A 26,557-nucleotide genomic window follows, 5' to 3' on the forward strand; every position below is an offset into this window, starting at 1 on the left:
AGCTTTTCATACCAAATACATAGTTCTACAGTCTTCCATAACAGTTATTGCATCTGTAATTAATAGATGGATAGACTGTTTAGCATTGTCTGTACTTTCTGAACAAGATGTAGAGTGAAAAATGGAATTTCTCTTGCTATGAGTGAGAGCAGCTCCTGTACAAATTTTTGGATGAGAATCACCTGTCATGTCAGGAACTGGGCTGCACCAAACAGATATACCTTACCTCCAACACTAGCCATCGACTCCCTCTTCGTAACAGATTTTTCTGACTTGTAAAGGATGCAGGCAGCCTGCTGTGCAAATTGTACTGTTTTGGAGGGACTTCTTTTCGCTTGTGCTCTGTCCCCACACTGTTTGAATTGACTTCTGTGCCATGCAGAAGTGATGAGCCTCTGGCTGTTGGTTACTGCAGTTTCCATGGCAGCTACAGAGATTATTTTGGAAAGCAGTTAACTCTAGCTGGAATCTTTGATCTTTATTTCTTAATGAGTTGTGCTCAAAGTACAAGTATTTTCTATGTTTCTGCTCCTGTTACAACTCAAAGGATTCCCTTCGCTTTTTATGGGGATATTCCCAACCCACCAAGTTAAGCCTGTGCCTGAAGGAAAGCCACTACAAACTGCTAATTTACCAGCTGCGCTCTAGGGCTGCTGCTGTGGTGTCATTGTGAGGGGAGGTCAGCGTGTCACAGGAGTGAGTGTTCTGCAGCCACTGCACTGACCTATGCACTTGGGCTGAGACTCTTTTCTGGAGCATGGAAGAAGTCGAGTCCTGCCTAAGTGCTCTACCTGCATCCATGTGCAGCTCCAGAATTAGAGCAGGGGCCATTATTACCCTTATACAATCACCTAATGATAAGGGAGGTGATTAAACATGGTCCAGTTGCTATGTACTTTTATGATTAACACGAGCTCTTCTCAGGCTCTGTTTACTATCCTTAGTTGTGTTTTGTTTTCCTGCAGCTATGTGGTCCTGATGGATGCTGATCATTGTGGAAGCCCTGTTTATCACTTCTGTTGTCAGAGCAGTGATATGTGTTCTGCCAGGTAGAATTTAGGGGCACATGTCTCTTCATGGCAAAGCAGTGACCTACGAGGATTTAATGAGGGAGTTTTTATGAGAATTTTCTATTGGTTGACCACAGATAATAGGTGAAAGATCTGGTCTGAACCTTCATTTCACTCTGGAAAAGTGATCTTTCTGGAGGTTCACCTTTTTAAGGGTAATCCTTTTTCCTTGATTTCTGGTCATCTGTCTGCTTTCTGCTTTGGGCTGGAAGTATTGCCCTGCCATGACAAATGCTTTTTCTAGGGTATTTTTTATCCACCGAAGCAGTGACGTGCTAGAAATCTTTGTGAGAAATTTTATTCTCCTGAAATCTGGAGCAGTGTTTGGAGCCGTGTTTTCTCAGCAGCATGTCCTTACTGGGAAGAAATATAGAGGTTTCTGAGCAGTGTCTGTCTTCCGCTGAGTTTTTTAAGTAATCTAGAAGGGGGAGGGTGTGCAAATAACACATTAAAAGAGAAGTCAGTGCAGTGGAGGTTATAAGCAGGCAGTGGCAAATCATGACATCTTACTGTGTCATCCCTCCTACTTGGACACAGGATTGTCTATTGGTCAGAACACTGATTTATTTTCAGTACTTAATGGTGACTCATATTAGTCTATGTTGACAGGGCTTTCTACTTTGAAAGCCAAAAGCAAACTCCAGCCTTATTTCCAATCCAATATAGCCAACATGAGTAAACCTTTGTACTGAGCTGCAAAAGGGAGAAGGATCAAAGATGAGTTGAGCCAGATCAAAAATCAAGACCGTATAATCTACTCTGATCACTGTGTCACAACAACCTGATTACTCCTCCACAGGCATGACAGACTGTGAAGGCAAGAGGTGAAAACTGACTGTGCAGGTAGCGTGCTTGTCTCATACAGCTGGTGTCCATCTCTTCTTAGGATGCCCTAGGGCTGGGCCTTGGTGAATCCATCTCGACTGGAGCCTCGTCCTTATTGCTTCCATGTACTTGAAACATGTAGGTCCTTTTTTTTTTTTTTTTTTTTTTTTTTTTTTTTTTTTTTTTACCAGAATAGACTAGATTTTTAATGGTTTGAGTTTAACCCAAATATATGTCTGGAAAACCAGAAAACCAAGCTGTCCAGATCATTCCTGGCTGAGTTTTCTGAGTTTTTGGCTGTCCCTGGCAGCCTGCCGTTCCTAGACAACCGTAGCCTCAAGCTGGGTAAGTACATTTCTGTTTGGTAAGCTAGCTTTACTGTCTGAGAAAGTCTCATTTTCTCTCTGTTCTGATTTTCAGAGGTGTCAAGTGCCCACAAATCTAAAAAAGTCAAAAGTCATCTGGGCACACTGAAAATCTTGCTATGGACTGAAAACATTCAATTCAGCAAGCAGAGCAGTTGCGGGTGATTTATTCTCTCTTTAGCTGCTTTTCCTGCCATGTGTTTTTCTTCCGGATGTCTTTATGATTAAATTATTTTAAAAAGTCCATCAACTGTCTGACTGGGGAGCTCCTGCTTATGGATCCTACGGATTAGTTGAGGTTCTGGGTCCTCCTCTTTATTTACTTATTTCTTAAAGCAAATAGCTATCTTTGGAGAAAAGCACGTGCAGTTAGCAAGTGTAGCATCACCATAAAAACTAGTAGACAAAGGCAATAATATATTAGAAAATTCTCAAGATCATTCTAAAAATGCCGGGAGTTTTGTGACCTTTAGTTGTGATTCTTAGATATTCAGATTTAATGACACCAATTCACATCCACTCTTGTGTGCAGTTTGCGGTACAGCATCAGTTACCCAAGCTAGGCATGTACATGGGTACAAATGAATAAGTCTGTTAAGAGAAACTCCACAAAGAACAGCCCTGTTTTCTCTCCTATTAGAATTCATCTCCTAGTACATTTCATGTTCTTCTTAGGTCTTAAAACTATGGTTATTTTTTTGTGTCCTAAGAACAGGATACTGTTGTTTGGCAAAATCATTATAAGCATGTTGCAGCCAGATAGAGAGACTACTGAGTTTCAATTATAGCCCGTTATTTCTGAAGTTCAGTTTTAGATAAAGTGTTAGAGAATGACAAATTATGGAACAACTTACAGACTGTGGTAAAACTCTGTAATATAATTTCATCAGGTAATTAGAAAATTTAGGTGACTCAGATTTTTTGTAATCACCCTCGGTGTTTGGAAACATTGGGAGCCTTTTCAAGCTGATTAAGATATTCCTCAAATGACTTGTACATTACTTTCTTCAAGCTCAGTTTCTAAATCTGAAGCAGATATTTGGTGTATGCTGAAACCGACTTTTCCACAACAGATAAGGAAGGGACTGTGAGGAAAGTATGAGGTAAAGGCAACTTGTGCATCTAAAGAGAAACTTTGTGTACCCACATGCTCTTGGATTACCACAGGAAAAATGTCTGATGCCCACATCATGGTTCACATTCGTTGGTTCAACAGTTTCTATCTGATTTACCACTAAGCTCAAACTGTGTTCAGATTGAATGAGGTGTATTTTTTCAGTTATGATGATGTGGAGGCTTTTCTTATGACACAAGAGAATGATAAGAGAGGTTGAAGTATGGACACTTTGGTCTCAGCACATCTCTAATATGTGCTGGTATTTTATTTGATATCCACTTGGAAGCAGTGTATCATTAGCTTGTGTGTGTGCGTGCGTGCGTGTCCCTTCTCTTTTCTTGGATTACACGGAAGCTGTTTTCTTATGTTACTGTAAGTAGCCTGAAGGGATTTGTGGAGTTTTTCTCCCTCAAATGTTCCATCTTGGACATGAAACTTACCAGTTTCTACAATTCCTTCTTTTGTTTTTGACAAGGGTATTTGTTGACTTTTGAGGGAAGGGGGAGGAACAGTCAACAAATTTTCAGGCAACTTTCTTGTGACTTAATCTGAGTATCTTTGTAGGAACACAACTAGATTTCAAGTACACTCTCATTGCTCAACACTAGCCATCCTAAACTTGAACAGAAGGTGCTGATGTGGGGAGTGATAGGTGTGTTGACTCTGCCCTGTAGTGTACAGAATAGCAAAACTAAACCAATGCAAAAGGTGTTGTGGTTTCAATGATCAAGTGTCAGCTAAGTTAACAGGATTCCTGTGAATTTACAGCCTAGAAAAATGCTCTGGCTCAGTGTAGTTAAAGCCTCTCCTGCACCTTGTGCAAGCTTGCATCCATAAAGCACTTGATGCTTTAACTTCACTTGTACTGAGCAGGTTAATACCTCTTGAGCATATCAAGGAACCTATAGGAAGGCCAGCAGAACAAGGGTCCACAGTAATTTCTAAAAACACACTAGGGTTCATTCAACTGTCATCCATAGCAAAGACATTGAGAAGGACCAGAATAAAAATCAGATGGGTTCATAGGAAACAGATGAATCTGGTATGTGCAAAGGCAGATCCACCTGACCCTACGTTTCCTAGCTAGGATAATTAATGTGCAGTTGCACAGTTTTGGTCTAAATGGAAGAACAGCTGGTGCTCAGAGATGTGGATGAGTGAAAAGAGTGTTCATTTGGAAATAGGATCATGCAAAGGCTTGGAAGACAGCTATTGTGTGGCTACACCTTCAAAGGAACCCTTTAATTCTGTTTGAACAATAAAGGAGAAAGAAGGCTCTGGTCCATTCATGCGAAACCATGAATAGTTTCCTGGCTTTGGGGAACATGCAGCTTATGCTTCATGAGACTGTCATCTTCTCCTCTGAGAAAGCACAGTGGAAATACCCTGGAGGGAAAAGTCACATGGGAGAAGATCAAAGCAACCTGAAAACTGTAACTGAATGGCATCAGAGAGGCAAGGGAGCTGGGGGAGGGAGGGATAGAAAGTACCTTCTACCTAAAGGCTCTGACGCTGCAGAGTAAGGGAGGAGATCAGCTGGGACAAAGAAAAGGCACCCTCAAGAAACCATTTGCCATTGCATTCTGTAACCCTTCCAAAAGGTGCCTATCCAGAGTACTGTTCACACACTCATAAAAAAGATAAATTTTTCTCATATGATTCTTTATTTCACTTTACGATGTTTTTTCTCTCCATGATTAAATAAAACTGCTTGGTAACTAATGTGCCTGCCAAGCTTTGGGATTTTAGAAGAGACCAGACAGAGACAACATGCTTTTCATCTATAAGATCAGTAATACAGAAAGAGCATATGGTTGGAGTCTACCCTGCCAATAATGTGCCGTCACAGGGCACAGACTGCGGACTGCTGTCTCATATGGTGAGTTGCTCTAAGGGCTGGGCTATGCTTTTAAAGTCCACAGCCCAATAACCTGTCTGATTTTTTTTCTGTAAAAGGATCTACTTATTTACTTATTACTGCAGTATGCATAACGTGTAGCACAATAGCCTACTGGTTCTGTTGGACCTTTAGATTCCAAATTTGTAATATCAACAAAAGCAATAAGTAATCATCCCATGATTACAAGTGATTTTTTTAAAATTTTTTTATTTTTTTTTTGTATAGGTCTAAAGTGACGCTTACTAGCCAAAACCTTTGAATGACAGAACAGGCTGGCATCACTTCCTGATTCCTTTTCAGTTAGGAAATGTCTGTGGTCAGAACATTTTCATCCATCGTGAACCCAAGACTCTAGCTTAAGAGAAGTGGCTAAGATGGATTTTTATAAATTCAGTGCAAATGCCACTATTTTGAGGAAGTGAATTTCTGCTATAAGATGTGCTCTTCTGAACTTGCTGCTTGCTATCCAGGTTTCATGATCTAAATGATTTACTGTTTGTTGCCTCTTGAGAGATGAGAAATTTCATTCTTATGATGAAAACTCCTGGGGAGATGTACTCATTTGTAGAGTGCTTCAGTTCAGATGAACTATGCGAGTGTATGAATAATAATAGCGGTGACAGACTTCCTTGGCTGAATTATTTCAATATATACTTGAGTATTTTTTATTTTTATTTTTGAGGCATGGTGTCTGGGGATTATAATCTTGATTGGGACTTCCAATTCAAAAAGGGAGCAGTAATTCTTTCCTTTGTTAATCTGGGGTTTATCAGACTAGTGTTTATTTAACCTTGTGGGCGTTGTCGTGTGATACCACTTTTGGGCCTGACAGGCTTGGGAGATTTCCTTCTCTACCACCTATGACGTAGCTGTGCTAATGAAAAAGGGAACTTACTTTACTTCAGGGAACAACTTGCTCGTAGGGTGATAAGATATGGTGTCTCTCACATCTAAGTTTACCCAGAGTTCCCAGAGATTAAAGAGTGAGGATAAACTGACTCCAGATTACCTGAGCCAAATGAAGTTTTTAATTCTGCTCTTTTAAAGGTAATACTGAACAATTTGGGTTTTGTTTGTTGTTTGCTTTTTCTGCCAGTCACCTAGTAATCAGGGAAACTTCTGAAATAAAGTTTCAGGCCCAGAACCAGTGGATGAGCATGCACTTGCAGGTGCCTTTTGAACAATTTAAATTAGGGAACATGGTCGGCTCTCATCAGACCACCAGCAACTTTGTGCTGGCAGAGGATGTACTCAGGTGAGTGTGCTACTGTAGGAGGAAGCAGGACAGCAGATGCTACTGAGGTGCCAAAGAATTTTAGTTTGGCTTCTTAAGGAAATTCTGAATATGGAGTCATATAGTGTGGTTGCACCCCTTCTCCATCCTCTTTCCTTCTTCAGTAGCTTCAGAATAAAGAAGCAAACTGAAACGAGAAGCCTACTGCTTCATCTTCACCTTGGCTGCCGTCTAGCACTGTGTTCTGCATCAGTACCTTGATTTTCTGTAGAAAGCCTTGTGCTAACATCAGTGGTGCTGGTGCTCTTTGTGCTGGTACTACAGAACATTTATTCACATAAGAGGTGGAAGAGCTCTGAGAAAGGGGTTCCTTGGGCTGCATGGTGGAGCACATCTATTCTTCCATAAAAAGTTTGGCATGTTTTTTGAAGTTATGTGGAAAATGCAGTGCGAGGTGTTTAATGAACACTATGCATCCCTACTTAGTGCCCTGTGTGGAGAGGAAGCATTAAGTCTCAGCTAAGAGACAGCAGTGAACTTAATTTTGATACTCTGTGTGACAGAAAATTTCCTCTTCCAGATGAAGAGCACATATCAACTATTCTACATAATGTTTTGTACTTATATTTAGGTTTATATAAAAAGACCTTGCCTCTTCACTCCAAAACCCGAGGTTAAACACAATTTGCTGTTAACAGAAACGATACATTTCTTAATTTGTCACCTTGGAAAGCTCTCTGAAACGTCTGCTACAAAATGAAGCCATCTCCCATTTCAGCAAAGTTTCAGTGTGGGAACTTAATAGGAAAGTACAAGCCTGGCAGTTAGTGGGACTCTGCTGAAAAAAACAAATCACCAAAGAATTCATGATGCTCTATTTGAATTCTTGGTGGTTGGGATCATGTCCATCATTTTCAGTTTGCGTTAGTGGGTTTCCAGAAAGGGGTACCGCAAGCACATTGATGGCTCCCTGTTTCGTAAGAAATTTCACACATACACAAAAATTGCAGAGTTCTTGCTGGTCAGTTTAGGATTGAAAGTGACAGCACATTAATGCAGAAATGGGGGAAAAACACCAGATTCTTTGGTGTTCTTTGATTAGTCACATAAATAAACAAATAAAGAAAAAGCAGCAGATTCTTCAGTTTTCTCTGATTTGTGGCATAAACAAATAGCAAGTGGCTTTTGAATGTGCATCTTTAACAGATCAGCCTGGGAATAGAGATGGTTGCACTTTTGTGTCACATTTTCTTGGCTTCTGCAAGTTTCCTACAGTAGAGGAGGCAGGGCTTCTGCTGAGGCAAGCACTGCTAACCCCACTAATGAATGGAAAGTGATGTCTGGCCATGTGATACAAGAACAGCACTTTCCATGTTTGCCTGATTATCGAAGAACTGGAATCAGCATTGACGAAGATAATGTGATGTCACTCTTTAATCTGGCAACCCTGTAAAACCACTTCCTCTTTGTGTAGGCTGGAGGTCTCATGATTGCCATTTCTCTCTAAAGCATTCATTGAAAATGATGTAAGACAGTAGAGCTTTGACTCTGTCCTTTTTTAAATGAATGAATGCTATTGTGAAACTCTTTGCAGCTATATTAGGAAATACACTAGTTATTCAACAGAATATACTGATTATCTAACAAAAAGGAAAATTAAAAAGATCAGTTTAATCACAAAACTTAGATTTTTTTTTCCTGAGCTTTAGCTTTAATTTCATTTCATTTAACATAGATAATAGGTCAACCGTGAAGTTAAAATTCATGATCTGAAACACACAGAGCCTGAGCACTGCCAAGACTGAAGACAAGTTGGTCATCTTAAAGATGAGGGAGAGTTATTTTATACCATCAGGATCCTGTCCATAACTTTACCTTAATATGGTTTCAGTAGGTTCACTGGAATAGAACACCTGCATTTCCCGAAATTTCTAAATGACTAGGAAAATCTTTCAGTAGACTACTCCTGTCAGGATTTGTACTGCTCTGACTTGTGAAGTGGGGTATATGTTTTTGCAAGGAGCAGTTTGTAAACTGCTGGTGGCCAGGGGTCAGTTAGAGATGACAGTGAGGTCTCCCAAGTCCTTTTGCTTTGCACAGTGCCACAGTTGTTAAAGTAATGCACACTGCTGCTGCAGGCAGGGGGGTTGTCCAGTAAAAATACAATATAAATATGTTCATATGCAGCTCACTCTTAGTTGAATACACTTGTAATAAGAGCTAGCAAAAAGTCTTCCAACTATCCCTCTCATACTTTTCTGTTTCTCTAGTCCTGTTCTCTCCTGCATGTGAGGGTTGTGGACATGTTGGGTAGGATGGCAGCCTCTTCCAGGAGCTTTACTACAACATCTAGAATGTGATACTGTGATTTTTAATTTTTTTTTGGGGTGGGGGGGGGGGTGGGGCTTTTGGAACCTTACATTCTGCAGATAATAACCACTGTTTCCTTATTAAAACATATCAGTTTGTGAATTAGAGCAGAATGCTTGAAACAGAACAATTAAGGTAAATCCTTAAGGTGTTTTTTTTTTTTTTAAAATCATGGTTTTTGAGTAATGTTGCTTTGAAATTGTGATTTGAATTCTTTAGGTACTTCTGAAACATTATGCAGAAAAACAAAAGACGTAGTGGTTCTTCAGAGGATGGTTGAAAAATATAAAACGTATAGAGGTCTGTTCTTTCAGCACATTATCATTTTGGGGAAAGAAGTATGCTGGCTATTTTTTCTTGTTGTTAAAGAAGACAGGGGAATTAAGGAAGAAAAACTTTATATCCTTTTTAATGCAAATATAACTTTTTCTTTCTTTTTTTCTTGTTTGCTCTTAGATTGCTGATCTAAAAAATGCCCTTATTGGCATGTCCCAGTTCAATACAGATTTATGTGAGTAGGTAGAGCAGACAGTAAGAGTTTTTATTACCTTTATGTTTATGTCAACTGTTAGAGAATAGGACAAATGTTCTTAAAAATATTCTGTATTATATGTGAGATGAAATACAAGCATACATGCACACAATTTAGGGCAAAGTGTGACGCTGTGTCTGATGGTGAGGTACGCTGCATGTGAACACCAAAGCTTAAGAGCACAGCTGAACCTTTTGTGGTCACATTTTATGTGCTGCTCTTATTCTGCCGGGGCTTGGCACTGGCTGAAGGGTGACTTGGAAGGATGAATGCTTGGAAGAAAGGATGGTGGTGAGGTGTTCTATTGATAGGGAGAAACAGAAAACACAGAAATATCTAGAGTGCCAAACAGGAGGTAAGGATTTACAGCAACACTTGATTCAGTCACTGTTTGGCTTCTGTAACATAAGGATGAACCCAATGCTTTCTTATTTTAAAGAAAACTAAGGACTCTGAGAAGTTTGCAAATTCTGTTATTCAAAATCCTGGCCAACACCTCCCCGTATCTCACTCTGGATCACATTCCTGTCTTTTGTGTCACTTGTGGTACAGCTGAAAATGCCAACAGAAATGACCTTTCAACCGTAGTAGAAGCCATTACTTGCCAATTCAGCTTGATGAGTTAAACAAGATGAACACACTGATGCTGAACACATGCCAGCACGTTCCTGGGATACTTCTGATGATGTCATTGAGAAAAGCTTATTCTTACCCTATGATGTGGCCATGGGCACGACAGTAGCGGTCTGAATAACTTTTTACTAAATGAAGCACTTTAAGACCTTCCTAGCTTCATATATTGTACTAGGATTGTAAGAAAGAAGAATGTCTGGAGAAGTAGGATAGCTATAATATGATGCACTTAAAGATGTAAAAGCATTTTAAAAGGTCATTTAGTAGATAACCACATTTTCATGGTTCTGTGATGACACAGCTCTCTTCTGCCATTCACACCTTGTTCACTCTGTGGTGAAACACCTTTTCTAGAGGCACCTGTGTACTGTGCAGACTCCTAAAATTAGAGATTAATTTACAACTATACTTCATTTTCTTCCTAAGTAGTTGAAGATTTTTATCTTTTTATGTCTTACAGTGATTCTCACAGATTGATTGCTTAGTCCAGGAAATTTTCAGCTCTAGAGACATAAACCTGGACAACCTTTCATTCCACAGGCAAAACGTGAGTGAGATGCCCATATATGACAAAGTGAATGCATTTGGCAAAGATCACAGAAACCAATTCTTGTGAGCACAAAGGGAAATCTACCTTCCCAGCACTTTAAAAGAGCTAAATAATCAATCAAGACCTTGGAGAAACTCTAAAACCAGCATATGAGGGAGATTCAGGTGCAGGTGCCTGGCCCTTCCCCTCTCCCCCAGTGATGTTAGCACCACTTGCTGGGCCATTGCAAGAGAAACTGACAGATGCAGCTTGTGAGGTGGCTTCCTTATGGCTTTAGCCACAAATTCTTCAGTTTGGCAGTTTCTGCAGGAGAACCTTCCACAACCCTCTCCTGTGGAAGTCTTGAAATTCCTCATTTTACCCTTGCTGTTGCAACTCTGCAAGGCTAAGTTTTTGTCATCATGCTGGAAACAGAAAGAGAGCTTTGCATCTACCTCGTGATCAAAATGGATTTACTAATCCACTCCTGCCTCCCCTTGCGCCTGTTCATACTTGTATATACTGATGGTATGCATCACACTATGTTCTGAGGATACTTAAAATTATCTTTTTATATCTCCTTCTGCATATGAAAATCAGATTACTTACATGCTGTAATGAAAGGTTTTGTATCAGTTTGGAGCTTTAGAGGGAGGATGCTAAGAGTGCGGATGGTTTGGGATCCCCTTATCTAGCACGTCTGGATGACTCATTAAGGCTAATTTTAAATGCTGGTGACATGTCCTGTCAGATTGGCTGTTTGCCATTATTCTTTATTCCTGCACCCAAGGCCAGTTGCAAAGTCTATGCCCTGCTTTAGTCTCACTATAGGTGTCAAAAGTTCATGTCGCTGTGCTCTGCAGCAGTTGTTCAGCTGCAGAACACTCTAATAATGGTCTTCAGAGTCCAAGATAATACCAAAGCTCAAAGAGGTCAGATAACCAGCTCTTATGTACCAATATTGTGGCTGACAGAGCTGTGTTGATTTTTACAAGGGAACAGAATATCCAGCAATGCTGAAAGAGTGCATGTTCCAATTCCTGACCTTTCAGCTAAGTCCCTTTGTTATGCTCCTCTTCCTCCAGAGAACTCTGAGAGGTATCTGCTGCACAGCAGATCCCGTTTTTGATATATCATTAAAACCAAAAACATTTACAAATGCTGATTCCTTCTGTATTTATTTCCTCTCTGTTCTAGGTTTCTCTTAGGGCTTTTATATCATGTTTCTCTTATGAATGTTAATGGAATAGACCCGACAATTTCCAGTGCAAGACTTCAGTAGATATTTAGATACCTGCCACAGAAATCTGTTTCCTTCAGTCACTGGAGTTATTCACCATTCTTTTGTTGACTGGGAAAAGAGATTTATTTATTTTTTCCTGTTGAGTATATATTCCAAATCAGAGGTTTCTGTGTTGCAGCAGGAGCCAGAATGCAGAGAGACGCAGTGACACAGGAAGCCAGCAGAAGCACACAATTTGAAGCCAGATCTCTCCTCTGCCCTAAGACCTTTTCCCTAGCTTTTTAATACATTGTGTCTGAAGGCCAGATGTCAGGATTTTAGAAAATGGAAAGCTGTCATAAGTCATTACTACAGACCATATCTGATGAGCTGACTGACCAGTGTTTCTTTCAGTCCAGAAATGGTCATCATCTTCTGCTGTCATCTGTCAGTTGTCATTTATAGTAGGATAACTTGCAAGACAGGAAAAGTGAGCTGCGAGGCTTTCCTAAGGAGAAAAGAGATAAGAGGCTGCATAGCACTACTCTTCCAGACACTGCCTGCTTTTAAATTGCGGTGGGGAGTGAAGTCTGTCCTGTCTAGCATCTGTCACTGGCTGGAGTTTGGGTCTGTGTTCTGCAGCAGAGATGTTGAGTGTAAGACCTGTGTCTCCCTAGGAAGTACTGGGGGACACTGCCATCTACTGTCTCCCTTAACTGAAATAGCAGTATGGTTATTGATTTTGCAGAAGACAGGTTTCTTCTACTGTTTTTTTTGTTGTTGTTGTTGTTTTTAATTTAAAATAACTATTTTCTGCTTCTTGATTTTCCTACTGGCAGATGGAATTTCAGGTGTTAAAGTTTGTGCCCATTGCCTCTTGTCCTGTCTTGGCACTACCAAGAACAGTCTGGCTTCCTCTTCATTCCCTCCCGTCAGATATTTGTGCATTTGGTAAATTTCCCCTGGAGACATCTCTTCTCAAGGCTGAACAGTCCCTGCTCTCTCAGCCTCTCCTCATATGAAAGATAGCCCAGTTCCATAACCATCTTGGCTACCTTAATCTGAACGTGCTCCAGTGAGACTTCTCAAGCAATGAGAATTGCAAAAGGTTCTAAATCCAATAATTTTTCAGTGTAGCAAGCATAAAAGAATTATAGAACTGAAAATAATGATATCCTGCATATATTTCTTAGAAGCCTCATCAGTTTATAACACTTTAACCAGTCCTCCAGGGCAACCAGAATCCTCTTTTTGCATCTCAGGGCTTCTCCCCGAACTACAGAATCCCTCTCTCCCTTCTCCACCACACTCCTCTCCTCTCTCTCCTTCCTCTCCTTTGTCTTCTGTAGGCGGTTTCTTCTTTTGACCACGTCTAGCCTACAGATCATTCCATATGCTCCTTATGTTTCTGTTGCTTGCTCTTTCCTTAGTTTCTAACGTCATAATTCTTTCTTTGGCCTTTCTGTGGTTCTATATTCAAGGAAAAAAAAAATCCTTCCCTGAGAGTTAGGTCATTCTGTCTTTGATGGTGCTGAATGGTTGTCCTCTCTAAAGGAAGTCTTGAAGGTATAACTCTCTTGTCTCCTTAACAAAGATCACAAGAACCACAAGAAAAGACTATCTTAAGACTCGAAAAGACAGATAGTCCACAAAACCAGACTGGATTTTGCAATTTGTACAACTGTCTTCTAACCACTAGCAGCACTTTCTGCAGCACCGAGGTATAATGTCGTCACAAAACTGCTACTTTGGTCTCCAGTTCATCTCTAGTGCGATATAAAGCCCCAGGACAGAGTTATGCAGAAGTTAATAACTGATGATCAGAAACTTGAAGCCACATTGCGGACTTCAGAGTCAATGAAATTATGATTGGCCTTCACCTGTAGAGAGTAGTACTGGGAAAAAAGGGATAGACTTTTATCTGTGATAAATTACATCAGGGCTGTGGATGTTGTCTGTTTACTGTATCTTTAAAGAGAGTGGCAAATAAAGATAAAACAGAGAGCAGACATACCTACCTGAGAAGAATCCATTTTTTTTCCTGTTAAGCCTGCAGAATTTATAATAAATAAAATGGCAGGCTAGTTTTACTGCTGGGCAGTACCATGCCTGGGATCAGAAGTGGATGAGTGATGTGGTTCAGAATTCAGTTACTGAACTGAATAGCTGTAATAGCTGCTTGAGGGTCTTCCTGTATCTTTCAGAGTTATCTGTGCATCTGGGGAAGAAATGCTCTTCATCTCTTAAACCTGCTGCTGTAAAACAGATCTGACCCCTTGGAGACGTCCTTGTTATGTTGACATAGAGTGAGATCTCCACGCTTTGGCAGGTATCTGACAGTCACAGTATGTTATAGGATCCTGACCATTTTAAGTTGGTTATTTTTTAGTCAAAGTCTGTTTTAACTCTTTACAAAAGAATCACCAAATATTACAAAACTCCATACAACTGTGCTATTGACTGTGTTGCCAACTGGAAAACACTTGATATCATTCATAAAGAACCCTGTGATATTTCCATCACTGTGCACAATTATTCAAATAAATACTCTTCTCATCCCTTGAAGTGGTTTGAGCCAGATACCGCTGTGATGTAGGAAGTTATTTAACCAATGAGCTGGTTATATCCTTAGGCATTTGAGTCTGAATGAACAGAGGGAAAAATCATTTGTGTTGAGTCTAGATAATCCACCGAAGAAAAAGGCCTCAGCTGAGGAGCACAACATATTCTGATCTTGAGGTCTTGTGCAAGGCAGAGTCAAAAGAAGATATATTTGATGCAGAGAGCATAGTATAACTCGACACCACATGAAAGAATGAGGTATCATTCGCTAAATTACCATGAAAAGATTATGTGCAGCGCAACCTGGGCAATAATCTACAAGGCAAAGGAGAAAGACACCATAAAGTATAAGCCAATCTTTATGCAAAAAAAAAAAAAAGTCATAAAGCCTGAGGCAAGATGGAGACTCAATGTAGAGAACAATACCACTCCTCATAGAAGCAAGACCAGATGAGCTTAACAAGTCAGTAACCAAGAATAAAACTTTAATTGTCTTCATTTAAAAACAAAAAACCTTCATTCTAAAGAATCAAAGACGTACTTGAAGCAGTCTCAGTAGTGCTTAACAGTGTGTGTAACTGTTACAAGAAACACATGGCCAAATGATAGTGGTTTCTACATAACCTTATTTAAGGTTGCCCATGCAAATATTCTCCAATATGCCTGTAACAGGGGATGTCCCACAGTTCAGTGCAGCACTGCCCAGCTTCATATAGGAAAATTTCCTCCCTTTCCATCTTACTTTTTGTTCTCTAAGTGTGAATCCTTTTCCCACATTGCCTGTCACTAATGATTCAGGATGAAGGAAGATGAGATATTAATGCTTTTCTTACAAATGTGAAAACTAGTTAGCTATCATGTAGTTAAAATGTTTTCATTTTGTGCTAGAACTGTTATCTTATAACTGTATTCAGTCACCCTTTATGATGGTGATTTGCTCAGCAAATAAATATCCACTGTGCTGACATTTGAGGTAGCAAGTAGTCATCCAGAAATACTGATTGCTTGCTACTTAGCCAAAGGCTCTGCAACTGCTTCGGCTAGTGATTACATCAATGTTTAATACAAAGCAAGAGCACTCTCAAGCTTAGTCTTGGGATAGCCATAATAACAAGAAGTGTGTATTTAACATGCAGTCTCTGAGTTGTTTATTGCCAGCTTTTCCATAAAACACAAAGTACCACAGGTAAGAAAGCAGTGTGTCCTGGAATTTCAACAGTGCTCTGTAGACACCAGCTATGCTTTTTCTTACCACAACTGGCCTCTTCCCAGTTCAAGGTAAAGCTTAGTGTCTGACTTCAGCTCCTCTGTGAACAGCAGTTAGCTATCATTGTGTTTTCCTTCTGCCTTGCCTTCAGAGACTAGCAGCATGCTCCTCACATTGACACAGATCATAGAGTCTCTGTCAGAACTGATAAGCTCTGCATCCAAGCTCCTCCTGAGCCATGTGGAATGACAAACAAGCCTGTTGGTCCCGTTGGCTGATCTCTAAGAATAGCTACACCAGTGTATCTCTTCTACAACCAGGCAGTTATTACAGACATGCTCAATCACACTGAAAACTCTTCATAGGTCTTATTCTCTAAACATATTTTTGATTTTATGGCCTCTCTCTACCAAATTTTGAAATATGATGTTTATCTTGTATTCTGAGCTGAACTTCATGGAGTAATGAGTATAAATGCGACCATATTCTGTTTTGCACTGGTGAAAAAAAAAGGAGGAAAAGAACGTATAGGCTACCTTTTCCTCCTTGCAGCTTTTCTTCATATGCTTACAACCCTCCTGTAGAGACATGATTTGCCACGATAAAGACTATGTTTATATTTGAGGAAATAGTAAAGAAATACCAGCTTAAGCCTCTGTCTTCATCCCAGCAACAACAACAGCAACAAAAGACAGTTAAATGAGTTAAAAATTCAACTGACTTAACAAACAGCAGTTATCAAAGAAAAAAGGAAATAATTAGGAAGGTAGGCTGACAGAGTAACATACAATGCCAAACTGCTTTTTTTCCTGAAGTCCAGTTATTCATACTGTTCTGTTCCTCTCTGCTTTTTCCCTGAGACTGCTGATAGGTCACCCAGTGTCTTCCCACACCCTCCGCTAGGAGGTGAGGGCAGGTAGATCCTTCTCCAGAAAGCTCTTTGAAGACCAGGGAATGTGCTTTGTCTTCAACGTTCCTGGTTTCCTAATCAATGGCTACCATCACCAATGGCCTATCTTCTCCTGAACCTGGATATCACAGTCTATACAGCTACTACAGGGCCACTTCTAGAAGAAAATGCCTACATATTTGCCTCTCTCACTCTCTGTACATAGAATATCTGGCTATCTGTCACATCTCTGTACATTAACAGAATATTGGAATTCATTCTGTGTTCAAACTGATGAACTGCTTTATACAGCAGTCTATAAACTAGTCTTTTCCAAAATATTAGTCTGAAAATATCTTTATAATTCTGACTTCAGGTTCATGCTACCTTATGACATCAGGCACATGAGAACACCCACAGAACAGGTTGCAAAATAAGTCTTACAAAATTTCTGCAAGCTATCAATTGACTAAAGCCATTTGCTCAGATCTGCAGTAAAGATCTGCAGGAGAGGTAAACTAGCACAGGTCAACAGAAAATCCAACTTACTGCTTCATACTTGCTTACTTCCTTTCTTACTGCTTATGTTTCAGCCCCTCCAGCTTAAAAATAATAATTATTTTTTTTAATATTTTCCTGACCATCAGAAAAGAAGGTGGTTAACAGAGCTAACAGTTATTCAGGAGTTGGAATTAAGCATGAATTATTAACACTACAATATTGTCTCCTGCTGGTCACTGGTAGTAACAGTTGATTTTTGGCGTGTCAGCTACCACCAGATCCCGCCCTGTTCCTTTGCATTTCTAGAATATACTTGTAGTGTGTATTCCCTTGAATTCATGGTGAAAACAAAACATTCCCCAAGGAATACTTTCTCTCCCTTCATTTCTACATGGTTCATTAATGATGTAGCAATGAAAATGAGGAAAATTTTGTTTTTGATGTTGTTTGTTTTAGCCATTCACTTTGACCGTACATATATTTTGTTTTCATCTTGAAATAGAAGACAGAAAAGAAATAGATTTATTTTGGCACACTTCTTCAAATATAATGATTGGTGGCTGTGAAAAACTCCCCAGGGAGCCTTAAGTTTGAGCATCACTCCCCATGATCTTTTCAGAGAGAGAGACAAAAAGCCTCCTTGTTTACTGCTGTCCTCCGGAAAACACTTACACATCTCCAGATTTGTGTGGTCTGGAACTAAGATCTCTGCTTTGTTCTTTTGACTCAGATTGGTCCAAAATACTAAACTTTATACACTCTAGCAGGTGTGCTGGAGATCTGGGGTATGTGTGCACTACAATTTAATATATTCTCCCTACATTGATAAGAAATGTCATGTCATTACCTACTTAGTTTGAAATTATTCTTAATTCATTATATTAAGGTAAATGTAAGCAAGAACATTTATTTGCAACTTCCTGAATATATGATGTGATTGCAGACATCAGTGATTCTTGCCTGAGACCGTAGAGACCAAAAAATAACCATTTCGGTATGGTAAAAGGCATAGGGTGTTTCATCCCTATTGCTTTCTTTTAGGCCTACTTAAACACTGATTAAAAAAAAAAAAAAAAAGAATTCTGCTATACTTCCATGGTTTTCTTCATAGCCTGGGCAAAACTGAAAAATTAAAATAAGAGAATACAGTTCTCTCAATGGAGTTTTCGGCATTGCCTTTGTTGCTCATTGTTTATTTCATTTAGCAGGACTGGCATTGTTCATTTCTGGGAGATCCATGCTTTGGACTCGGAGTCATTGCCGTTATTTTATATGTGAGTGGATCATGAGATTACCCAGTTGTTTCTGAGACAATGTAAATACAAGGGAAGAATAAAAGGACCCAAAGGGACAAATTCTGCACAGACAAACACCTGTTTGTCTTAGGGACTTAAATTAAGACAGAATTTCTTTCTTGAGCTAAATTCATCTCCCCTATGTGCAAGAAACTTTCACTTAGACAATTTTGAGTTATGCAGATCTAGCAAAACAAAATATGGCTTTTTGAGAAGAAGTGCCAAGTTTTCTTTCATTTGAAACCCCACTGACTTCATTTATGCTACACACAAGTAAGGAAGGGCTTTTTAAAACTCAACAACTTATTGGTGCATGCATTTTGATTTGGAATACGTACACACTGTCACTAGGATCTTCCAAAGGAAGATCTTCTCAGCCCCTTCCCCAGAAAGTAATTCAATGGGTTACAGCTACAAATGGCTCAGCTTTAAAATTTTCCCTGCTGTTACAAAGAATAAAAGCAAATGAGGAAACTGTATCTAGACTAGGAATGATGGTGAACTGAGTTTTACTTGGAAAAACAGAAAGGATGAATTTGCTTCTCTAGTTCAGAGAGCTCTCTGAACTAAAATATTAGAATATTAGAATTTGTTTATATTAGAATATAAACACCTAGAGTGTTGTTTCTCAGACATCCTCTTGAACTGAACTGCATTAAGAAAGCAATTGCAGGAACTGCAAAGAAATGCCAGATGTGAGATTATTGAAGAACTGATCGGTGCTTGGGATATGTGAAGTATATCCCCTGATCGTTTAACATTGGTCCTAGGCACTCTGGGCTTTTGCAGGACAATTGGATTCTCCCATTAGACCATTAAAATTGTTCGTCTCCTAACAGCTGTCAAAAAATGTACTGAGGTGCTGAAAATAACTAGTGATCTCCTCTTTCTAATAAGTGGCTTAACTGCTAGATAGTTGTGTAACACAGGAGTTCAGATAAAGTGCTAGTAACAAACATGCACATCTACTGCTAGGTGTGCTCTTGTGGAACTTAGTGGGCTTGGTTAAAGAGTTTTTAATCAGATTTGGACAGCTATTGGAAGTCCAGGAGAGAAGATGACTTCATAAGTAGTGTAAATGAAGCTAGAGATAACGTTGTGAAGATGTGCCCATCTCCTGGAGGAACAGGGTATAAGGTAAAATGAGTGTGAGATGGAGATCTTTGCTCACATGTTAAATCTTACTCCCTAACATCCTATGAGCAGAGGTTGTTTAGTATGTATTTTTGGCAGTCACTGTCTGGTGTCCTGAAACTGCCTTGGATAAATACAGCAGCTCTAGTGCGTCTTGCCTAGCTGCATGTACCTGGGACTTTTTCTGAGTCAGAGGTGCCATGAAGCAGTGTGCTAGGGTCAGTTCCGTTTCCCAGTGGGCAACTCTTTTGATCTTGAACTCTGAATGGTTGCACGTCTCACATCAGACTGTAATTTGCCCCACAAACAAGACCATCTTCCTGCCCGTATCAGCGGTAACAAAAAAGGGAGGGATGAGATGTGACCTTTACAGTCTTGATTGCAACATGCCTTCTCAAAAGAAAAGTATACACACAGTTAAATAACACTTTCACTTTTCAAATCTCTAAACTTTGCCCAAAGATTTAGTCATTGCTTGAGAGGCCAGCCAGGCTGTAAGACAGCAAAAGAATATCAGGTAAATTGGCAAGCTCTCCAAGAAAAGAGGCAACATTCACAGTGCTCATGGTGACGTGACTGTATAAAATCATCCAGTTCATTGTTTGAGATACTTAAATTAGTTTGTAGAATTTGTACTGAAAGAGAATGAAGCCTGGAGAGCTGAAAGGAAGAGAAGTTGCTCTGGTATAGTTTTTCCTTTGCAGATCAGTTCTGAGAAAAAAAAAAAGCCTCATAGTCGAACAACATTGCTAAAATTATTTTCTATTTTGAGCGTGTATTTAAGCTAATCCTTTTGTTCCATTCAGAGCTCATCCGGTGATGCAGTGCTCCCATTTTTAGTTCTCAGAATTGTTGCCCATAGCTAATCTGTGCTCATATCTAAGCCTGTAGAGTTTATATCCCTCTATGTGGACACCTCTGATTTCAGCCAGCTGAACTGGACTCTATCAAAGTCTAAATGAATGGAACGAGCAAGGCCTTGATGGCAAGGTATCTTGTGGGACATGCAGCCAGCAGGCAAGTATAAAGCATTCCAAAGAGTACACAAGGACATCTCTTCCATTTATGGAAGATGGTCTTCCATCACCCTACTACCAATATCACCCACTAAACCATGTCCCTAAGCACCAGGTCCAACCTTTCCTTAAACACCCCCAGGGATGGTGACGCCACCACCACCCTGGGCAACCCGTCCCAATACCCGACTGCTCTTTCTGAGAAGAAATGTCTCCTAATTTCCAACCTAAACCTTCCCTGGTGCAACTTGAGGCCATTCCGTCTTGTCCTATCACTGGTTATCTGCAAGAAGAGGCTGACCCCCAGCACCCACACCTTCCTTTCAGGCAGTTGTAGAGAGCAATAAGGTCTCCCCTGAGCCTCCTCTTCTCCAGACTAAACAACCCCAGTTCCCTCAGCCGCTCCTCACAGGACTTGTGTTCCAGGCCCTGCACCAGCCTCATAGCCCTTCTCTGGACATGCTCCAGGGCCTCAATGTCCTTCTTGTAGTGAGGGGCCCAAAACTGAACACAGTACTCAAGGTGTGGCCTTACCTCACCACACCTGGGCTGAGGACAGGGGGATGATCACCTCCCTGGTCCTGCTGGCTACACTACTCCTGATACAAGCCAGGATGCCGTTGGCCTTCTTGGCCACCTGGGCACACTGCCAGCTCACGTTCAGGCGAGCATCAATCAGCACCCCCAGAACCTTTTCCACTGCACAGCTTTCCAGCCACTCTGTCTGAAGCCTATAGCGTGCATGGGGTTGTTGTGACCAAAGTGCAGGACCAAGCACTTAGCCTTGTTGAACCTCATCCCGTTGGCCTCTGCCCATCGATCCAACCTGTCCAGGTCCCTCTGCAGGGCCTTCCTGCCCTCTGGCAGATTGACACTTCCCCCCAGCTTGGTGTCATCTGGTCCTGCCTACATCCTACAGCATTTCACCACTCATCCTCTTACTGCCCTGTTGTATAAAAATAAAAGTTTGAATAACCTCTGGGTTAGGATTCCTCTGCTGTTCTCTCCAGCTGTTGACTCAGTTCTGTGCAGCCCATGGGGCAGCTCATAGCAACACAATTAAACTTTTAGGAATAAGCACAATAAGCCCATATTTCTAAGAAGCAAAACGTCTGTGTTCTGGAATCACTGAAAGGATCAATGGTGATTAGATGGTGATGAAAACTGTTTCCTTCCCCTTATGATTTCGTTGTGTGAGGGTAATACTAAAGGAATCTGTAGAAGTGCATATACTGCTGCACCAGCCAGCCATCAATTATCTCACATACTACAAATTCTCTACAACTTTTTGGGTTTCCTGGTTTTTAAGTCATCTGGAGCTATTTCCAAAGTGCAAAAGCCTGTCCCTTAATCAGTCCTCTTTAGTCACAGAGACTTTTATATTTCTCCCATTTCCAAATTTTTTAATGCATCAGTGCAGTGCTTTTGTTGCACCATGAAACATTCAACCCCTGCTGGTCCCTGCTAGTGGCTCTGTGCTTACCCAGGGTCTACCACATGTAGGACAGTACATATGATTTTATCAGTACTGCTGGTTTCAAACCTCTTATGCCTGAGACAGCTCCCACTCAGATAACTGAAAACATAGTCCTAGTACATGCACTATTTATTTTGGTCTGGGAGAGGTGATGGGAGCAGTGTTAGCTATTCCCACTGTGTCATCTTTTACTAAGAAAGGGCATGCTGACATTCTTCTTATTCTGCATGGTCTTCTTATGTTATCCTGAAATAAACTAAAGCACTTGAAGTCTTCTGAATGGACTTCCAAAGAGGTTTTATGCAAAAGCTCATCTTTGACATTATACCTCTTGCCAGTTGAGACCCACCTCAGTAATTTCTCTCGCTGGTCCTGTTAAATGCCTACATACACCTATCAGCTGAAATTGTACCCCAGAAAGGAAAAAAGAGCTAGCAACATGCACAAAGGACTACCTTCTTGCCATCTGAGGTAGTCTAATACAGACTCTGTCACCAAGACTGTGCTCGTTTGAGGTCACATTAGGGATGAAGACTATCTGTGTGCAGCTGAGATCAAGGAAGTCCAGAGTGATGTGGTGGGAACATTATGAGAAAACTCATGCTACTCTGCTATCTCCTCTAACTGAAGGTGTGTACCTTCCTTTCAAATTGTAGTTTAGAAGTGCATCTGGCTTCCTTATTGACAACAAACACTTGGATATTTCATAGTAAAGAATATAATATTTCCTTGTTTGCTCTCTTTCCTCATTTATTATATTTCAGGGTTTTATAATTGACCCTATATTATTATTATTATTATTATTATTATTATTATTATTTTACAGTATTTTCTCTGTTATCAGCTTGGGACACTTTTGTGGAGATGGAAATAATTTCTAATTTAATTATTATTGTGATATAACCACACCTTACATATAGGGAGAGGAAGAAGTTAACTTTCAGAAAATCTATTTTTTAAGAAGGATGAAGTAGATGAAAGATGATTTTGTTCACTGAGAGTGGGAAAAGTGTTTTTTGCTGTTTTGCTGAAGGTGAACAAAACCTTTGAGCGCACACACTAGAGAAATGACGACTATGAGCAAAAACCCTACTAGCTTTTATCAAATAAAATAATTAAAAGCTATTTTTAGTAAGTGTATCAATGCTATAGTGAACTGTGAATTACTTTTAATTGCATTCAATACTGTAAATTCAGGATATGTGAAGAATTTAGGGTGGAAGATCTCTGTAGATCACTTTGTCCAAAACAGAACAGTCTTTGATGAAGTTGCTCAGGATCTTACCCAACTAAGTTCTGATTGTCTCCAAAATGTAGAAAATTAGTTAAATCTAGTATACAGAGAGAAGTGAGGAGTTATATGGAAGACTTTGTGGCAATTATCTTTCATTGCAAGAGCCTGAAATACTATTGAAAAAATCATGTTTATCTTGTTATTGTAGGTCACTTGTCTCAATTACAGCCTTCAGAATATCATCTTTGTGGTTAGGAAATGCGAGATAACAACAGCCTCAGAAAAATGTAAAACTAGGTGGGTGTCAGCCCTCTGGAAATAAATCAGGTTCTTATGGTAAGCATAAGAGTAAAAAGAAGAGATCCATCCAGGCCTTCCAGTCTAAAGGCTTTGGTATTAATACTAATGTATTTTACCAAGGGATGCCCTAGAGAACATTGTATTCAAGTTGTGAAAAGCTATAGTTTAGTGTAGATACAGCACTTCATGTACTTGTTATAATACACCTTTTTCTGTTACTAAAAATTGTTAGAAATAAGTAAACAAACAAATTGAGATGACACATCTGTAATGTCATGAAAGATAGAGGAAACTCAGCACTGAAGATTCAGCTGAAGTTAAATCATTAATATCTATTTAAAATAACACTAGAAAAGATATTTTTTTCTCTAATGCATAGTGACTAAATGTATTCAGATAATAAATGCATGATTAAAAGGCTCAAAAACTGATATATTCAAAATCCCATACTTCATGAATATATAAACTCTGGAATTTTTAAGAACTCCCTAAGAAGTTTTAATAGCAATAATGTTCAGCAGGAATATTTGGAGAAGCAGAAATGATGGTTAAATGCCTGAAAAATGTCTTCACATCATATCCTGAAATAAGCCCAGTATCTTAGAACTGTTGTCTATTTCTATGTACATAATTTGATGTCTGTGCATGGGAGTCAGAGAATAGGTACATTTGTTTTAAGCTTTTATTTAGAAGAATAAAGCAATGTAGGCATATAGAAATGAAAAGGCAAATAGATGTGGTTTGTCCTGTCCTGCAGAAAACTCTACAGGCAAATCACAGTGGCAAAGTGGGAGTGAGTGAGTCCAGCAGCCTCTCTTTGAATTCAGTAAGATCTGCCTGGGAGGAGGTTTCAGATACTTTTTTACTTTTTCCTCTTAGTTTGTTTAGTCTTTTTTTTTTTTTTTTTTTTTTTTTTTTTGAGATGACGAAGATCTCAGCAACATGCTCGGTTTTGTCTTGGTGCTGGCGGTTTCACTGCCTATTTCAGGCTCTAGCATGATAACGTCACTTCTGCATGGTTCCAGGAGAGCTGAAGTAAACACTCCCATGCAGTGCTCTGAGAGCCCACATAGAGTGGCTCATCCTCATTCTGCCAACAGAGCTGTTTCATCCCAGACACTATATTGTCTGCATAAATAAACTGTAACAGGAATTCATACACTAGCCATTCGTCAAAGATTTTATTTCTATTTTTGCAGCTTGCAGTAATTATTTCCTCATAGGGAAGCTGATTCTGCTTATATGGACGTTTCTTAAGATGGAGCATCTTCTCTGTACTTTTCTTATGCTTTTTATAAAGAAAGATTATTCACCTCTAAATTTATAGCATCTAGACATGTTCCCACTTGCAGCACCCAGACAGTTATTCACTTAGTTCTTCTCAACAATCATTAAACAAACAAACAAACAAAAAAACAACCAACAAACACACTAATATTTTCTTTTTGCAGATTACAAGTCTTTCTTTTCCATAATCCAGAGGAACATCTTTTTGATCTCATGGCATTACAGCTCCCTGCTTTTCTTGCCAAAATATGGATGCTTATTTGGATTTATTTACTCTCTTATGTAAATGCAATTATTACCATGTTTGTGACCAATATCTAATAAACTTATATGAAATAAAATATAAATTTAATTAGCCATTATTTATAGATAGGAAGCTTATAACATTAGCAGATACAAATGCTTTTATCTTTAATTAACAGAGTCTTGTAAAACTTGTGATAAAACTTATTTCTGGGTTTGGAGTCAAACTTCATGAAACAAATCAGTGCCAGTAATTTTTTTAAAACTAAGTTGTCCTCCACTAACAGGCTGATGCTGCAAAGCTTTGGGGCTTTCTCTGCGTGGGGAAGATGAACTTGAAAGCTTTGAACTGAAGAGGGAAAGTGCAGAGGTCTCATTTTATGTGCTCTGCAATCTTCTGGCTCGCTGTTCTGGTAGAAGATATAAAAGATTACTACCAATACATAGGGGGGTGAAAAAGTTTGCTACAGTAGCAGAAAATAAGAGAAGGCAGGTTCTCATTGCATCAGGTCTGACCAAGTCTAAGTCTGTCCTCTGATTTGACTACTTTGCATAGAGGAGATCATCACGTAGTGCTAACATCCATGTTTGTGGCTGTCATTAGGGAAGAAGTGATGGTCCTCACCTCTGCACTCCATCACTACCACAAAGCCTCCTTTGGATTCCTGACATGTGGCCACCCCGGGGTTATTTTCAGACTGCTCCAGGTTGTGCCGTGAGCCTTTCTGTCACACATCTGGCCTGGAGGTGGGCAGCACAAAGGCAAACTGTGCAAACTCCTGCACAGCTGCTGCCAGAGGGTGGTGACAGCAGGGCTGCTCCACGGGGCAAGATGATCTGGCACACAGGGCCAGTGGCCTCGCTGAGGAGGAGCAGTGACATCATTGATGACCTCACCGAGGACAAGAAGTGACATCACAGAGGAGGCACAGTCCGAAGCAGGGCAGTTTGATGACCACGGCAGGTTCTGTCAATGGTCTAGTAACCACTGGGCAGAAGCAAGACAAGAGGTCAGGCCTAATGTCAACCCAGGAGGGTCAGAACCAGGGAGAGCAGCTAAGGTCAGCCCTATCAACGACAAATCTTCGGCAAATACTGCATCAAAGGTCTGTTAACCCACATATTTTCAGATGTGCCTGGGATCACCCTCTGCTGAAGCTGCTGATCACCTGCTTCTTAGCTGTGAGGTCGTCTCTTACGTTGAATCCCTGCTTTGCCAAGTCCAGCCTTCAAGTCAACACGCTTCACCTGCTGTAGTTAAATCTCATGATTTTTTAAGCCTGTCTCCTGATTTTTGGAGCCTGAGTCATGGTTTCTGTGGAAAACTTCGTCTTGGCAAATGCTAAAAGCAGTGGGAGTATTTGCAGCTTGAAGGCACTGTTCAGTGAGAGGAAGGGTGGAGGAATCTGCCCCTCAGCAATTAGTAGAACTGCTTTCTACGAAAGGACGTGTCATTTGGTAGGTTATTTTAGCATGCTGTACAGATGCAGATTATTTTTTAGAATTTTTAATTGGTGATACCATAGCAACTTCATACAATGAAAAACAGTCCAGGCCAGATTGTGCCTGACAACCACCCGCCTGTTTGGGGGTGGCATAAAGCTATACCGACCCA

General features: G+C 40.0%; 1 long non-coding RNA gene across 1 annotated transcript; it reads right to left on the reverse strand.

The window, feature by feature from the left end:
* Positions 1–1,354: 1,354 nt before the first annotated feature.
* LOC121066080 lies at positions 1,355–26,131 on the reverse strand. Its single transcript, XR_005817495.1, has 2 exons — positions 25,568–26,131; positions 1,355–1,488 (listed from the first exon to the last, which is right to left on the reverse strand). It is a non-coding gene; the product is annotated as an uncharacterized LOC121066080 (long non-coding RNA).
* Between the last annotated feature and the right edge of the window lie 426 nt (positions 26,132–26,557).

This window comes from Cygnus olor, chromosome 2 (genome assembly GCF_009769625.2).
Source record: "Cygnus olor isolate bCygOlo1 chromosome 2, bCygOlo1.pri.v2, whole genome shotgun sequence".
Classification (NCBI taxonomy): domain Eukaryota; kingdom Metazoa; phylum Chordata; class Aves; order Anseriformes; family Anatidae; genus Cygnus; species Cygnus olor.